Source organism: Sciurus vulgaris (genome assembly GCF_902686455.1).
Source record: "Sciurus vulgaris genome assembly, contig: HiC_scaffold_177_arrow_ctg1, whole genome shotgun sequence".
In the NCBI taxonomy this organism is placed as follows: Eukaryota; Metazoa; Chordata; class Mammalia; order Rodentia; family Sciuridae; genus Sciurus; species Sciurus vulgaris.
In genome coordinates, this window is record NW_027632876.1 from 1,041,982 (window position 1) to 1,053,817 (window position 11,836).

General features: G+C 43.6%; 1 pseudogene across 1 annotated transcript; it reads right to left on the minus strand.

The window, feature by feature from the left end:
• Positions 1-1,331: 1,331 nt before the first annotated feature.
• LOC306652318 (TSC22 domain family protein 2-like) lies at positions 1,332-8,340 on the minus strand (annotated as a pseudogene). Its single transcript has 3 exons — positions 8,227-8,340; positions 5,523-7,440; positions 1,332-1,344 (listed from the first exon to the last, which is right to left on the minus strand). The product of its transcript is annotated as a TSC22 domain family protein 2-like (transcript).
• Positions 8,341-11,836: the final 3,496 nt, after the last annotated feature.

Sequence of the window (11,836 nt, forward strand, 5' to 3'; positions counted from 1 at the left end):
GACAGCAAGTTTTTCATGGATGGGTCAGAAATAAGACAAATTTGCTCCTCTTCCCTGTCCTTTCAAATACAAATCTCAGTAGCACAAGGTGATCTGACCATCCAAGAGTCATTTCTGGTAACAAGCAATGGTGCACCATGGAGCTATGACTATAGTAAGTTTTTACTTTCAGCACAGTTTTATTTTTCTCTGCAATGTTTAATATAATTTCAGTAGAGTCAAAGATGTGTGAAAACTGATGCCATTCAACCTCATTTATGATTCCAAAGGAGTGTGTTGTGTGTGTGTGTGTGTGTGTGTGTGTGTGTGTGTGTGTGTGTGTGTGGGTGGATGGATGTGAAGTTTGTAAATTGGATCCCATCAATAAATTTTACCATTACATAGTGTTTTGTTTAATGTTACATGTAATCAGCTTGTCAAACAAGCTCTGTCCATTAAAATATTATTGTAATTAGTAAGACCAAAATGTAAGGTTGGCAAACCAAATAATGTTTGTTTCCAACACTCCGTGGCATTGTGAGCTGCCTTTGCCTTCTCTGTAGCATGGACCCTTTCCCCAAAACAGGGGAGAAGATGATGTTCCCAGAATGCATGTACCTTGTACAATTCATGTGACTTTTCCATTCAGAGATGGCTTGGACTGGCTCAAACTTCTTCAGAGTTGATTAGTTCTCCATCTGCCCAGCGCCCCACATGGCTGTGATGAGAGTCATGCAGGGGCCAGGTAAGAAAGGAGCTGGGGTGCCAGCAATCCCATGTTCCCCAGAGGCATGTTCCCATGCCAGGGCAGCAGTGTCCTGTGGCTGCTGTAACAGAGTACCACAGACCAGGTCACATGTGTGTGCACAGTTATCCTCCTACAGCTCCGAGGTTGAGTCTGCAATCAGGGCATCTGCAGGCCTGCATTCCTCTGAAGGCTCTGTGAAGACTGTACTTCTGGGTCATCAGCATTCCTCTACTGCCCCCTCATCACTTCATCTAATTGCTGCCTGTCCCCTCTGCGGCTACTAGCACAGAGCCTTCTATCCCCTCTCCCAAGGACCCCCATGACTCACCAGGTGCTCCCTGAAAATGCAGGATGGCCTACCACCTGTGCCAGCAAAAGTCCCCTCTTCTAGCAAGGGCCATGTTCAGGCACTAAGAGGGACATATCAGGCGTTATTTAACCTAGCCACATTAGTTTCCCCTTAACCAAAAAATCCTGGACTTCAAAGTGAAAGCAAAACCCCCAACATTCCCTGCTTCTTCCCTTGGCCTATAGGGCCAGAGTTGAGACCCTGGGCCCCAGTCTGAGCACCCAGCTTTTCAGGGCCCCATCCTCACCAAAGCTTTCACTGCTGAGGTCTGAGGGGGACAGGAGGTGGGTGAGCCAGGGGGCCACAGAAGGCAGGTCCTGGCGTTGTGAGCCTGGTGCACCACAAAGGGCCCATGACACCACAACATGCAGCCGGGGAGTCACAGAGAACACACTCCCACAGCCAGGGCAGCCACATCCTGGTTCTGGATGGCAAGGCTGGCCTTCCTCGGTTTCTCCTGATGGAAGGAGGAGCTTCCTGCCCTGCCACCTGCATCCCATGGCAGTGGTGATCTGGGCTTGCTGGGCCCAGCACAGGACCATATTCAGGACCAAATTATCCCCGAGTCATGTCCCTCACCTCTGGTGGCATGCTTCATGGAAGCAGGGAGCAAGGGGTTCCTGCCATGACTAACAAAATAGATTACAGAGACAGCCACTTACCTTATTTGTCATCTTGCCAAAGGAAGGTGGCTCTGAGATTCTGAGGACCGAGTGGAGGTTCAAATGCACAGCCATGAGGTAACAGCATACATCCCATGCCATTGCCATTCTGCTCTGATGCTCCAGGAGAATGAGGAACCAGCCTCATAGGATGGGGCTTGGAAACTGGGACCTGCTTACCTACAGTCAGATAACAGCCCAGAAGGAGGGAAAACTGGTTCCAAATCTTAACTACAAATCCACTTTCCATTTCCTTTGTGCTTTATTTTCTTTCTCTTTTTCCTTTTTCTTCTCTTGCACAAAAGTTGGTCCTTTACAAGAAAGCTTGTTGGACTTGGGTAGCTCTCATGTGTACGGCACATGATGTTTAAGATCTCCTCGAATGCTCTATGAATTATGGAGACTTTAGAAGTGAACACCTGTGTGTGTGAATCACATTATTTGAAGAGGGTAAAATGAAAGGTTTGCAGTCTCTGCCTGTCTTCCAAGAATGCTTAAATTTATGTTGAAAAAATTAAAAATAAATATAGAAACAGAGAAATGAACTGAGCCCTCCCCTGCACAGACCAGGTTAACATTTGGCAGCTAATGCACATGGCATGCCCATGTCCCTGTGATGGGGGACACAGTGGGCTCCTCTAGCCCTGTGGCAACCTTTCCCCAGGGTCCTGGCCTCCCTTTTCAAGACCTGGCACTGTAGCCGTGACAAGTGGCCAACTCAGCAATCTGGTAATGATCCAGAGAGCAGTAGGCTCTACAGAAGCGTCTGTTGAGTTGGTCCTGGCCCCAGTTCAGCCCTCTGTGGCAGGACCTTTGCTGCCAGCTGTGAGACTCGACATCACCAGGCGGCCCCCAGCAGAGCCCTGGAGGGGGAGGAGAGGAGGCCCCACTGAGCCTGCTCACTCCTATTCTCCACTCTCCTCTCCAGCTGTTTTTTTTGTTTGTTTGTTTGTTTTCATGAATGCACAAAATTTATCATAAGTCATTAGCAAACCACAAAAATAAAAACCATTAACCAGGTAGATACACACACACACACACACACACACACACACACACACACACACCACTAAGGGATCCTTACAATTAGGTCTTGAACTGCAGTTGACAGTTCACAATTGTGGCCATTCATGGTAGTTTCTGGAATGTGGCCTACAGAGTTCACACAGGTCAGTTATCTATGGAAAGCAATCTCTTACTGTGTTCCTTTTAGGGCCAGTGATATTTTACACCTTCTCCCATTTAAAGGAGTCTGTTCAATATATAGGTAGTTTAGTACAAATTCTGTACCATTTAGTCACTGTAAAGATGGTTACACAATTCTTTATAATCTATATTTTCAACCATTGTTATATCCACCGGATTACACAAAATCACTTTGAAGAGGCTCAACCACTATTCATAAGCCTTTCTAATGAAAATGTCTAAAAAAAGGCATCAACTTCATGGTAATTAACAATGTAGTCGGCATGTAATGAAAACTGACAACTTTTGCAATACAATCATCAGCCCTTTCAAAGGTATAACATTTAAGATAGATTAATATAAGGTCTGGTCCATCAATATGAATGACCTTGAAATTAAACTTATAGAGTCTCATATTAGGTAATGGAACCAAAAATCACAAAAGTAGGTGTTTGATTAAAACCCACACCAATTTTTTTTTGTTAATCTCTCATTTTCCCTCCTTTTCTCAAAAAAAGATTGCACTTACTAAAGTCCTAAATTTACAAATATTTCCTTGGGATCTAAAGGATTTGTCATCTAGTCACAAAGTTTGTCATAATTACTCAGGACCTCTCATTCCAATTTATTTTACGTTGAATGACTACAAAGAAAGCTTTATGCAGAATTTAAGAAAAAAACCCTTGCAGTAGATTAACTGCTGCAACTGTAAGAATGATACTGTAGTATCTGAAGTTCAAACATTCAGGTGTCTGTGAATAAGATTCTTGAGATGATCAAATTTTAACACAGTAAGGACAAATAAATGCATCTTTGAGGTCAGAACCTAAAGAATACATTTCAAGAGTTTTCATATGTCAGCAGGTGTCTCTGCTTCGGGTCATAAGATCACATTAAAACTCTGAGGAGTGTAATCACATATTTATAAACTAAGAAACATGTGATGTATTTTTCATTCATATGTGTACTTGTGTATGGAAAGGAGCATGGTCTAGAAACCAGCCATTACTTGAAGAGATATGGGGCAGTGTATAGAAACAGAGAGGTAAATAAAACGTTATTTACCAACTTATCAGAAAAAAATTGCATCTGGCAGCTAGAAGAGTTAAGATGCCTGTCAATTATTACCAAAGGTGAAAAAAATGAACTCAATCTGAATTTCAGGTTTGTCCTTATGTATGAAAATGGGAGTATCAATAAAAATAGATTTTTCTAGGTAGCTTGTGGAATCAGTTTCTTTACTTGGTAGTCCCATCCATGTAAAGTTTCTCAAAGACTAGCTAGCTGAGCTCACATGTGGGGACACTGTACTAAGAGTTTCTCAAGTGGAAGAAAGACTCCCCACAAGCAAGTCACCTATAAAAGACTATTAACTCTGAATTACAAAAAGTGTAGAAGATGAAAGAATTTCAGTGAGCATTTTTCAAACGAACAGAAGTCTGTAACAAAAATAAAAGGCTAATTAGAAATGTGAAGTTAAGAAAAGAATGTGAAGATACTAAGAAACAAAAAGTTTTAACATCTCATTGTGTTCTTCTATATACCAATTATTTAAAAATCCCACAAAAATAACTTTGAAGGTTTAACACATCTAAAATTAATCTCGCTCAAATACCCCAGCAATGGCCTAACTGTAAAATGTCTGAAACTTACTCTGTAATTTTTTAATGTACTTTAAAATGTTGTAACAAGTCAGGGTTTTAAAATCTACTATAAGATATGTATTTGTCATATGTCAAATTTCCCTGTGATGTTTCTTCAAAACCACTAAAAACCCTCATTAAACCAAAACTAAACATCAACTGTTGTAGAATGGTATAGCAACACACAATTTTCACTAAGACCATTAAAAAAGCATCCCTTACATAGAGGGAGTCAATTATTGACATTTACACTTTAACTATAAAATTACTCCTAATTTCAAGAACTACATGTTCTTTAACTATGTTAAAGAAATCTCATACCTTCCTTTCCTATATTAAAAAGACCGATGGAAGATAAGAACATCTTTCCAAAATATTTTTTGCTTAAACAAACAATAGTATCTTTAAAAAGTCACTGGGAAGCCTCAGGACCCCCATCTATTAAAAGGTTGAACCAAGTAGGACCTTCAAAGCTGGATTTGACACTTCACTATCTCTTTGGCCATTCCAGATACACTGGAGATGATTCCTTACAAGGATTCTGTTTTGTGTTGGTTTTTGTTAGAGGGCCTTCTGGTTTTCCAGAATGGAAAACTTGTTAATAATGTCATGTCTCAGCATCAAAACTCACACTGATAAAGCTGCCATAGTGCTCAAAGAAAAATCCTTTGGGAGCATACTAGCTACCCCTCTATATCACCGTTATGCCGAAATCCATATCTGAATCAAGTGTTGCATCCCTACCCATTTAAGCACTTGAAAAAAAAAAAAAACTGTGACAAGTCCAATTTTCTCATTACACCCTTTTACTTTAGCAATTTAAATCAATTTAATTAAACTAACACTTATTTAAAAATGAAGGGCTGAACTGAGAGAACATAACTTCCCAAAGCTGCAGCCTATGCTGATGCTTGGCCAAGCATTCCTATCCAAGATTTAAAATAAGATTTCCATACCTGTCTTCATCACCTTCAACAGGAATAGCTATGCTGAAGACAGAGGTTGTTCATAGGTGTTAACTGGAGGGGGTTGGCCAGGACATCTGCAACAGGAGGCTTCACAACAGGCTTATTTTCAGCAATAAGAGAAAGTGGCGGTTCAGGTAGGGGATCTGATTTTCTTCTAGTATCGTCAACTTGCCTGACTAAAGCCTGAGTCTGAAACTGGCTTATGTCAGACTGTGGTAGACTAGTTGGAGCCCTATGAGTTGCCTGGGTTTTAGGGCAGCCCAACGTGCTGGATGACACTGCTGCTCCTGCTGACGGGCGTATGGCTGTACAGCTGCTGCGCCAGAGGCTGGGGTACATTTGGCATTATAACAGAAGTTGTAGACACACTAGGCACGCTGGGAGCAGGCAATGCAACAGGCACGTTTGGAACTCCGGGCACCACGGTGTGAGGGCCACCAGGCACGGCTGACAGCTTACTGCTGCCACCTATCTGTGGCAGAGGAACCGACTGGGGCTGCCTGGCCCTGGCAGGACCCAGGCCTGGCTGCACCACGCCTCCCCCAGCAGCGGGGGGCACGCCAGCGGGTGGAAAAGGTGTGGCCTGCCCGCCCTACGCAGGTCCCTGCCCCGGAGCCACAGCTTCAATGGGGGGAGAAGACGTACCTGCCAGTTGCGCGGCCACCCGGGCCGCGTTCTAGCTGGCGCCCCCAGGGTAAGGCTGGCGCTGGCGGAAGGGGTCACTCTGGCTGTGGTGGACGAGGGCTGCGCCAGGCTTGATGGCTGCAAGCCCGACATGTGCTGCTGCAAGTACTCGCTCTGGCTGGAGGACTGGATCGGTAGCAAATGCCTGAGCGGCATCTGAGGCTGGGGGTATGAGAAGTGCGTTGGGTTTTGCACTGCAGGGGCGCCGCCAGCCAGACCCGGGTGCGGAGGCAAGCACACGGCGGGCTGCACCAGGTCTACACTCGTCGACGGCAGAACCTGTGTCCTGGGTCCCGGAGGGGTGCCGCCTGGCCTGGTACCTGGGAGCTGGCTTGGCTGTGCGGCTGCCATCATTGGCTGAGGCCCCGCAGCGGCTCCGGCGAACAGCGGCAGCAGAGCGGAGTTTTGAGCCACAGCCCCACCTATGGGTGGCGGCGGCTGTGGCTGCCCGACACTAAAGTTCTGCAGCTGGGCCGGGGCGGGCTGGCTCATTTTCTCCGACAGGGGTAGCTGTGACACAGCAGTCAGAGAGTTGTCAGTCCTTGAGTCGGGCCCGGGCGCCCCTGCATGGAGGCCACCACCACCACCGACCCTCCGGTGGCGCCCAGGCCGCTGTCCCGCTCAGCCTAATGCTGTGCCTAATGCAGTTCCCTGAAAGGGCCTGGAAGCTGCTGAGTCCCGCTCACAGTACTCCATGCCCATCCATCTGCCGCTGCGGTAGGGCTCCCCGCTCTCGTAGTCCAGGTTGATTATCCGAAAGCGAGAACTGCAGGTGGTGGGGGGCTGCGCTGGGGCTGCAGTCCCTGGTCCACTGGACGGGTCCGCCGCAGGGGAGCCTCCCGGAGCCCCTGAGGTGGGGGCCGAGGTGGAGGCCGAGGTGGAGGCCGCCGCCAGGGAACTGGCAAGCTCCCCAGCCACGCTCCGGCCGAAACGGCTCCTCCTCCGTTGGCCAGAGCAGCCCGTCCAGGAGGAGGTTTGGGGAGACAGTCCCGGAGGTCTCCGCGTCCCCAACTTTGTTAAGCGTCTCTTCGGAGGAGATGCGCTCACAGACCTCCTTGGGGCCTTAATCCATGGCCCTGGAAATGTCGAATATCTCGGAGTAGACATCCTCAGTGCGAGACTCGTCCAGGTCGTCCAGGCTCTCGGTGTCCTCGGCGATGCTGGTGGCCACCTGCGCAGTGGTGACACTGGTGATCTGTTTTTTTATTAACAAATGGTCGAACTACCACAGGGTTATAGAACTTAACATGTAAATTGCAGTAGAACTTATACTTTCTAATTCAAATCCCCAAAGACTGCCATTTAAGTCAAATATATGAGTGAAATTTTGCTTCTGTGCTATAATAATGTAATGAGATGGTCAAAAATCTGCCCATAACTAGAGTAATTATTAAACCAATAATTTTGGGTTGTTTTAATTTTTTAACCCAATAATTTTAGTTATTTAATCAAAGGTATAAAAATCACTGAGGTCAAGTTCTTCCTATAAAAATGAAGTTTTAAACACCAGCTTTTAATTTCAAAAGTGACAATGCTAAATCTAACCCAGTAGGGGAATTTCTTACACAGGCAAGTAATACAAGCTCAAGAGAAAGATTGCTGCTCATATTTCAGATCTTTACTAGGAAATAGCAGAAAAGCACTATTTTCTCCAAAATGGCCTTGAACTAATTTTTAACATTGACTGAAATTGATCAATCTTCCATAAGCTTGACTTGATCTACGGGCTGAGATAAAAACTATGAAGCGAATCCCCTGGAAACCGCCCACCACCTGGGTAAGCACGTGTGAGGTTGTGGGTGGGTGTTTCTGGGGCTAAGGGCTATTGTTTTCTTTTTTGTGCTACAGGTAACTCTGAAGGAGTGCCTTTATGCAGCCTGGTAGCAGTCGTAGAGGCTTTCCCTTTTGCTGTCACTCCACATGTTAGAGCCTGTTGGTAATATGGAAATTTCAATTTTCAGTTATGTCTCCTAAGCAGGTCAAACAGCCCACAAGCTCCTGAATTCACCAGCTGCTTAGGGCCCTTGTCCTCATAGACTTCCTTGGACAAAGGCTCCACACTTGCACTGGTGACACAGAAGTCTCCACATCTCTTGACTCTGGCTGCTGGTACCCAAGGCATTGGAGAGCACCATTTTGTTCTTGCAGCTGTGCGGTGGGAATTTATTCCCCTCTGCCCTGCCTCCCCCTCTTCTTAGAGGTCAGTAGGATCCACAAAGTTTCTGTCTGTCATTATGGGGAATATGAAATTTGTTCAATGGCTTCCAGAAGAGCAGAGACCATCCAAACTAAAAGTTACTCACAAAGCTCATCAACCTAATGACTCAATCTCCCGTGGTATCCTACATATCCACTGACACCCCCTAGAAAGAAACAGGATAGAGTTGTCTTTTAGCTTATGCCTGCTTTCTGGAAAGCACATGACTGGGCAGAGAGATGGGCAGAGGAGAGAAAGGCACCAAAAAAGTACTGAGTACACAGCAATAGAAGGCCAGAACCTAAATATCTGAAAGCCACCTCATAGCAGAGCACTGAAAGAACTAATGGGTGGCCTTTGGAAACAACAGCTGTGGCCTCCAATGCACATGACCACTAAGGCATATGGGCCAGCACCCTTCCTTAAAGTCCTGGTCACTCCCTGATCACAGCTGTCATCCCCTCCCTGCTGCCAGGCATAGCACCACTCTTGGATCTGTGCCCGCCTATCCTGGATCAGCATTGCCAGGCCTGGGTCCTCTCATGGAGACTTCATACCTCACCCAGGGACAGTGAGGCAGTCAGGGATGCTGCTCCCTGTGCAGGTCCCGCCTGCCTCCCTGGCAGCTGCAGTTCTTCCGTGACCCTTGAGTCTCCCCACATCTTTCATCATTATCCAAGGTGATCGGTCATCTCCGTGGCACCAGTGGTCTTTTGTTTTAACTTATTTTGCACAAACCACTGTCATCCTGTGCCGATCTCCCAAAAAAGAATCTTACATATAAGGGATGGTTACAATTTGTTTGCTGCAGTACGAAAGGCTGAACCCAGGGGCACTTAGCCACTGAGCAACATCCCCAGCACATTGTACATCTTATTTAGAGACAGAGTCTCTTTAAGTTGCTTTGGGCCTTGCTAAATTTTAAGGATGGCTTTGAACTAAGAATTCTTCTGCATCAGGTTCCCAAGGCACTGGGATTACAGGCATCTGCCACCTCATCCAGCTTCCAGTCTTATTTTTTGTTTAGAGACAGGGTCTCATTGAGTTGCCCAGGCTGACCTCAAACTTGGAATCCTCCTGCATCAGCATCATGTGTCACCAGGATTATAGGTGTGCACCACTGTACCTGGCATATCAAACCTATTTTGAACTTATTTTATGGCCAAATTAATAAAAAGTAAACACAGTTTAGATAAAGTTTTCCACAGTATTGACAGTCCCACTCTGACTATTGATTACTAAACTGGACTTGATTTAAAGCAAATACATTCTCATTAATTTTCATGCTTTAATTTTCATTATCTGCTTTTATTTAAGAAGGTTACTCCATGATTTATATTTGAATAAAAAATCATTGGTATTTTCCTTCCTCTTTCATTTAAAGTAACTATCTTCTTTGAAGCATTATAAGCACTTTCTTAAATATCAGGCCTGTGTGCTCTTTCTTGTCTCTCTTTCTCCCTTTCCCTCCATCCACAATGTGTTTTTTTTCCACCTAGACCAAGAGGTATATAATACTTTGTATATTATATTGTATAAAATTCACCCACTCTTATCCATTATTATAATTAATTCAAGAAATGCTTGCCTCATTCCCCCAAAAAATAATTCAAAGAGTCAGAAACATTTGTTGAGGCAAATTAAAAGCAAATAGGTGATATTAGTGTGGGGAGAGACAGAAAAACAGAAAAAGAAATAGAAAGGAACAATAAAGTGACTATCTACATATAAAAGTGATAGAGAAATCTGTGCAAAGTTATGTGGGAATTATTTGTATGATTATTTTAACATTTCTGTAATTAAAATTATTTTAACTTTTATTCAATTATGGCAAAGTAGGGGATGAATGAAACACAAAAATAGTTGGAACTGTAATGTCTCTTAACTTGCTAGGAATAGGCCAATAATTCAGTTATAAGCTTTATAATATCATACATGAAGCAAGAAATTATGTGTGCCATTGTCCACAAAATGAATACAGATCACTGCTCAATGAAGAACATGTAATTATTCCTAGTTCCTAGTACTGAAATGAGAAATAAATTTCTCCCATGTGTTCTCAATGTCCTCAATAACATTTTAAACATTTTTTAGATGTTGATAGACTTTTTTATTCATTTATTTATATGCAGTGCTGAGAATCAAACCTAGTGCCTCACAAGTGCTAGGTAAGAGATCTATCACTGAGCCACAACCATAGTCCCCTCAATAACATTTTTATAGTATATAAAATAAAAGTTTCATAGGGCTGTTTTGAATAACATCATTCACACTGGGCCAACAGCCTAATGCCACAGTAAAGTTCACTTAAAGCAATCAACAGAGTATTAAACCAGGCATCCCAAGTACATAGCTCCAGAACAGTTATGTTAAACTCAAGGCTAGCATTGCAGAATATCTATAAGAATAGACAACTTGCACAACTTTTCAATGTTTCCAACATACTGTTGGTCTAGGTCAAACTTTTGGTAAATATTAAATCCAAAACAGAAGCTTGTTCATGTCAATAAGCACACACAACTTATTTATGCTGCAGCTTATGAGCCTTTTCTTTAACAAGCTGGCAAATCAGGGGTAAAGTTAATGCACTCTCACTTGAAATTTACAGTGAAATGTGTAAAGTTTAATAGTTTTGCAAGAACATATGCCTGGATGAAGATCATCTTAGTACAAAAGCAAATCAGCAACTACTCTATAAAATTCTCAGAGCCAGGACAAGTCTTGTCCTGTAAAACATTGAACTATTTGTCTGTCTACTTTATATAAACAAATCCACAGAAGGACATGCTACTGAGAATGGCAAAATGCCCAAGTCCACACATCAGTACCACTGGGTGAATGAAAGTATTAGAAAGCACTGTTATCTACATAACTTAGTAAATTATGAGACAATGCACACTAAAGCATCAATATTAGAACACTTAATGTGTAATCTTTTTTGTCTAAAAACTTAAGCATACCACAAAGTTAATTCTCTTTCTGGTCCTGAGCTTCAGAGAGAGCAATGACTGTTAACCAGACATGTGTGACACTGTTCAGGGAGAAAGACATAGACATTCATGTAGCCCCTACAATATCAGGCTTCAATGTGTGAACAAGTATGTATTTTTCACACTTGCAGCAAAATGATCCTAAGGCAGTGGTTCTTAAACCTGCATGTGCATCAAAATCAACAGGAAGTATTTCTTTAAAATTTTAAGAAGTACTACTTTTAGGTAAATTATCTAAACTGCTCAGAATTTTTTTTTTGTTGTTACCAGTGACAGAACATGGAATCACTTAACCACTGAGCCTCTCCCAAGCCATCCATAGGTTATTTTGAGACAGGGTCTTCTAGAGTTGCTTAAGGCCTTGCTAAATTGCTGAGATTGACTTTGAACTTGCAATTCTCCTGCCTCAGCCTCTTAAGCAACTAGGATTA